At 40.5% G+C, this 6,364-nt stretch overlaps 1 protein-coding gene and 1 long non-coding RNA gene across 2 annotated transcripts in view; one reads left to right on the top strand and one right to left on the bottom strand.

The window, feature by feature from the left end:
• LOC123970440 (complement C3-like) overlaps positions 1-6,364 on the bottom strand; it is a 61,910-nt gene that overhangs the window by 14,444 nt on the left and 41,102 nt on the right. The gene's annotated exons all lie outside the window — the stretch shown is intronic.
• Positions 156-1,022, top strand: LOC123969419. Its single transcript, XR_006824728.1, has 2 exons — positions 156-437; positions 552-1,022. It is a non-coding gene; the product is annotated as an uncharacterized LOC123969419 (long non-coding RNA).

Consider the following 6,364-nt stretch of genomic DNA (forward strand, 5'->3'; position numbering starts at 1 on the left):
TCTATAAAGATGGCTCCCTCATCAGGACTGAGCCTACAGGTCACATGACCATCCACCATGTTAACAAGTCTGATGAAGGCCTCTACAAGTGTAACATCAGCGGTCGTGGAGAGTCTCCATCCAGCTGGATCTCTGTCACAGGTGAGGAGCTCAAAGATAATTCTCAAACTTTCCTTGTTTTGTTTTCTACATTGAGTTCAGCAGGTTTCAGGACAGCAGAGATGATTCATAATGTGGTTACCATTTATTTCATCCAGAGATTCATCTGACCAGGTGGATTCTCTCTACAACCTTCACCCCTCCCACATCTGCAGCCACACCCCCTGTCTCAGACCCCCTCCAGCTTGTGTTCAGTTTGATCCACCACCTGGTGGTGTGCTGTCCATACTGCATCTCCACTGTCCTCATGGTGTCTTTATACCGAAACAGGGCCACAGGTAATTCACTGACCTTACAAACAATCAGTATCTCAATCAGTGGTATTGATTATTGACAGTTGTCTCTAACAGATAAATGATCTACATTTTCTTTCTAACCTGTTCTGACTGCAGGAAATGACCTGCCCGTCTCCATGGTGATGACCCTACCCACCCAGTCTGAGGAGGGATTGGATGACAACTGTGATGATTTCATCACTGCTGTCACCACAGAGCATCACTTCTGAGCTGATCCAGTGTGTTCTTTTTCTTAATGAAGCTAAAATGTTTGATTCATCTTCAAATAAACCTCAGATTTCCTTCAGAGATCACAAACAGCAGAGGACCCAGAACACTTCCCTGTGGAACACCTCATATTCTAGTTTGACTTGTAGATGATGTTAAACTCAGGATCTCAGACGACAGTTTAAACTCTTCTAATCTTATTCTGTAAGCAGCTGTGTGAGAGCAGTTTTTAGAACAAACTCTGTCATGTTTAGTGAAGCCTGATCACTCAGAGAAAGGCGGACTGGAAAAATGCATTGTACAAAGATGTTGACATGTTTTTGTTCCAAATAAAAGCTGATAGTTGTTCAGTTTCTGGTTCGAGTTGTGTTATCATTTATGTTTGGTTCAGATGTTTTAGAACACGCCTGCTGGTTGCTGCACCGTGTGCTCGACCACTTCAGCTCACTCAACATGTATCTGTCATACAGAATGAGCACTTTTACTTTTGATACTCAAGTAGATTCACTATGGAATACTTTTATTCCTTTTACTTGAGTAGAATATGAGGACTTTAATTGTGGATATGGTATTTCTCCTCTTTTAAGTAAAAGAAAATCCTTCTATCAGGATTTGTGGTGTGGAAGGGTGGTGGACCCAAGTGCAGGACACTGAGCAAGGCAGGTGCAGTTCAAAAAGGTTTAATTCAGGCAATCAAAAGTAAAGCACACTTCTGGCAGAGTGGCTGATAAACAGAGTCCAAAATAAAACAAGGTATTCCAACACAAATCCAAAATCCACAGAAACAGGGAAACGCAACAAGCAAGGCAGGCTAAACAATACAATGAGACAGAGCATATACATGCTACAATGACCGGACAAAGACTGAGGGAAACAAGCAAGGATATACACTCACCTAAAGGATTATTAAGAACACCATACTAATACTGTGTTTGACCCTCTTTTGCCTTCAGAACTGCCTTAATTCTACGTGGCATTGATTCAACAAGGTGCTGAAAGCATTCTTTAGAAATGTTGGCCCATATTGATAGGATAGCATCTTGCAGTTGATGGAGATTTGTGGGATGCACATCCAGGGCACGAAGCTCCCGTTCCACCACATCCCAAAGATGCTCTATTGGGTTGAGATCTGGTGACTGTGGGGGCCATTTTAGTACAGTGAACTCATTGTCATGTTCAAGAAACCAATTTGAAATGATTCGAGCTTTGTGACATGGTGCATTATCCTGCTGGAAGTAGCCATCAGAGGATGGGTACATGGTGGCCATAAAGGGATGGACATGGTCAGAAACAATGCTCAGGTAGGCCGTGGCATTTAAACGATGCCCAATTGGCACTAAGGGGCCTAAAGTGTGCCAAGAAAACATCCCCCACACCATTACACCACCACCCTGCACAGTGGTAACAAGGCATGATGGATCCATGTTCTCATTCTGTTTACACCAAATTCTGACTCTTCCATCTGAATTTCTCAACAGAAATCGAGACCATCAGACCAGGCAACATTTTTCCAGTCTTCAGCTGTCCAATTTTGGTGAGCTCTTGCAAATTGTAGCCTCTTTTTCCTATTTGTAGTGGAGATGAGTGGTACCCGGTGGGGTCTTCTGCTGTTGTAGCCCCTCCGCCTCAAGGTTGTGCGTGTTGTGGCTTCACAAATACTTTGCTGCATACCTCAGTTGTAACGAGTGGTTATTTCAGTCAAAGTTGCTCTTCTATCAGCTTGAATCAGTCGGCCCATTCTCCTCTGACCTCTAGCATCAACAAGGCATTGTCGCCCACAGGACTGCTGCATACTGGATGTTTTTCCCTTTTCACACCATTCTTTGTAAACCCTAGAAATGGTTGTGCGTGAAAATCCCAGTAACTGAGCAGATTGTGAAATACTCAGACCGGCCCGTCTGGCACCAACAACCATGCCACGCTCAAAATTGCTTAAATCACCTTTCTTTCCCATTCTGACATTCAGTTTGGAGTTCAGGAGATTGTCTTGACCAGGACCACACCCCTAAATGCATTGAAGCAACTGACATTATACATACATACAGTGGGGAGAACAAGTATTTGATATACTTGTGATTTTGCAGGTTTTCCTACTTACAAAAGCATGTTGAGGTCTAATTTTTATCATAGGTACACTTCAACTGTGAGAGACGGAATCAAACAAAAATCCAGGTCATTGACCAGGTCTTGCCGTGTAGTTCTGGGCTGATCCCTCACCTTCCTCATGATCACTGATGCCCCACGAGGTGAGATCTTGCATGGAGCCCCCGACCAAGGGAGATTCCATTCTCTAATAATTGCGGCAACAGTTGTTGCTTCTCACCAACTGCTTGCCTATTGTCCTGTAGCCCATCCCAGCCTTGTGCAGGTCTACAATTGTATCCCTGATGTCCTTACACAGCTCTCTGGTCTTGGCCATTGTGGAGAGGTTGGAGTCTGAGTGTGTGGACAGGTGTCTTTTATATAGGTAATGAGTTCAAACAGGTGCAGTTAATACAGGTAATGGACAACAGGAGGGCTTCTCAAAGAAGAACAGGTCAGGTTAAAATGACTTATTGTCAAAAGAGTCTGGTGGCCTTGAAGAGAGCATGGATACAATGACCTCAGTTCCCTGTTGGACAGGGCTGTACGTACACTGTTCTTTATACACTTATTATATATCGAGCTAAGCATCACGATAAAATTAAACCAAATAAAAGTAGGAATACGAGCAGAATATTAAATTTATCAAATTAAAATGATCCGAAAGAGACATGCTGAAAGCTATGGTCAGACAGAGACATTGTGCTCATGCGATAAATTAGAATACAAGCTAAACAGCTTGATAACATTAGTTTTAACCTAGGCCTACATATCAGCAGCAAATACAACTACGAGTAATAAAATCAGAATATTAAATTTAACATGATCATCAAGGTCAGTCACTGTTCTAGGGTAAAATAATATCTTGTCATAAAGCAACTGTCTAATTGGTAGGTGTGTTTAAAGTCAGTAAACCGTAAGTAACTGAACAAAACAAATGGAGGTGCAGCCACAATCTTGGAGAAATCAGAGGCATGATTCATTTAAATGTGAATTCAAACGGTCACTGCAGTCATCAAAAAAGTTCCTCAATGTGCAAATTTACATATAAAAATATAGAACTGTGTCCCCTTCCCCCAGACTAATCTTCGGAATATTGCTCGTCTAAGATCTTCTCTCACTTTAGCTGACGCTGAAATCTTAATCCATGCATTAATCATATCTGGATTATTGCAATGCTTTATTTCTTGGTCTTCCCCAAAAAAAAAAAAAAAAAAAAAAACTTATTGCAAGATTACAGTACGTTCAAAACTCAGCAGCAAGAGTTCTCACCGCCACTAGGCGTTCTGCTCACATTACTCCGGTGCTTCATGACCTTCCCTAGCTACCCGTGGCATCACGTATCCACTTTAAGGTATTGCTTCTAACATTTAAGGTATTAAATGGTCTTGCACCCCCATATTTGTCTGATATACTTTTCACCTACCGCCCTGCACGGTCTCTCAGATCAACTTTACTTGGTTTATTGTCCGTCCCTCGTTTCCAGTTGTCTACAGTAGGTGGAAGGTCATTTAGTGTTAATGCTCCAAAATTATGGAATTCACTGCCCCTTTCACTTCAAAATATTTCATCTGTGGCTACATTCAAAACAGTTAACATATCTATTTAACATGTATTTTGTTTAAATGTTACTATATGTATCCTATGTGATTGTAAGTTGTGTTAGTGTGTAAATATATTGTAAATGTACCATGTAAAGTGACCTTGAGCTCTGGAAAGGCGCTATATAAAAACTTCAGACTAAAACTATTAGGCTTATGAGTCCAGCACAGTGGGAAAATGTAAATAAGTTGATTTACTTGTACTTTTTTTTTATTACTCTTTATTTTGCATTTTTCTTATCACAACACACAAAAACAAAGAACAAGGGGCACTATATATTGTATAATAACAAAATAAAGTATTACAATTAAAGTGTTAGAATTGCTCCGCTTCTTTATATGCAAGCCATTTTTCCCAATGCTTATTATATATATTATATATTTATATATATATATGTGACCTTTGATACGTAGAAAGTATGTCATTTTCTCCATTGAGTGAATCTCCTCCACTATTTCTTTCCATTGCTCAATCCGAGGTGGGTCGATCTTTAGCCAAGACCGCGTGATAGCCTTTTTACATGCAATCGTTAGAATTTTAAAAACATAAATGTCATCTTTTTGGACCACCTCACCAGGTAGTAGACCTAGCAAGAAAATCTTGGGATCTCTAGGGATGACATAACCCATTATACTCCCAGTAATTAGAAAGATACTGTCCCAGAATTGCTCTAACTTTGAGCACGTCCAAAATATATGAGAGTGATTGGCGTTCCAATGCCCACACTGTCGCCAGCATTGCTGTTGTTCACCCCTTAGTTTATTAATAATATGAGGTGTAATGAAAAATCTGACCAGATTCTTCCACCCAAATTCCCTCCATCTTTTCGAGCTAGTAGACGTTTGTTGTGTCACACACATCGAAAGCCAATCACCCTCTGACACTTCCATACACAGCTCCTTTTCCCATTTTGACTTAATATACAAGGTATTATTTCCATTTTGTTTCTGCAGAGCTTTATACAATTTAGAGACAGTTTTACTTGGTTGGAGCTTATAAGCATTAATAAAAACTTGAACAATGTCATTGCCCTCAGGAGAAATGCCCTCAGGAGAAATACCCACCCTTATTTCACTGTTATAAAAATGTCTCACTTGGAAATATTTGAATAGGTCCCTGTTCTCTAGATTATATTGTCTCTTGAGTTGTTCGAATGTCTTAAAGGTATTGCCATCTACAAACTGGCACAGGGCCATAAGGCCTTGATCTTTCCAACTCAAGAATGAAGAATCTATATCACCAAGTCGAAAACTCGGGTTGCAGGAGGGCCAGATCAAGAGTTTAATATCATTAGCCAATTTGTATTTATTTACAACCTCTTTCCAAATTAAAAGCGTGTCTTCAACTATACGATTCCCATCTTTGTTTGTGATAATTTTACCTCCTAGACGGGTTTGAGGTTGGCTCTGACCCTGGGTTAGTTCGATCTGTCTCCATTGAGCCTCGATTTCTGGGGAACACCAGTAGACCATATATCTCATTTGAGATGCGTAGTAGTATTCCTTCAGATTTGGAAGGGCTAGCCCGCCATGATCTTTATCAATCTGAAGTGTTCTAAATTTTATCCTTGGTCTAGCCCCTGCCCAGATAAATCGTGATATTAACCGGTCCCAAGCGTGGAAGTGTGAGTCAGAAATCCTGATAGGCAACGACATGAAAAGATACAAAAATCTAGGAAGCAGGTTCATCTTCACTATTTCCAATCTAGAATTGAAGTCTAGTATCAGCATTGTCCAGCGGTTCATGTCTTTTTGTATTGAGTCAATAACTTTCTCGAAATTCAAACTGAACAAATCATCTAGATCTTGGGAGATAAACACACCTAGATACTTTAACTTTTTAGCTTCCCAATTAAGTTTATAATTGTGCCGTATGGATTTACTGGGGGAGTAGTTAATGGTCAGGACTTGTGTTTTGGTAATGTTTAGGTTATAACCAGACAGCTGACCAAACTCTGTCAAAGTTCTCATAAATTTAGGGAGGCTTGCCTCTGGGTTTTGGAGGTAGGCGATAACATC

The sequence above is a fragment of the Micropterus dolomieu genome, linkage group LG04 (assembly GCF_021292245.1).
Source record: "Micropterus dolomieu isolate WLL.071019.BEF.003 ecotype Adirondacks linkage group LG04, ASM2129224v1, whole genome shotgun sequence".
NCBI lineage: Eukaryota > Metazoa > Chordata > Actinopteri > Centrarchiformes > Centrarchidae > Micropterus > Micropterus dolomieu.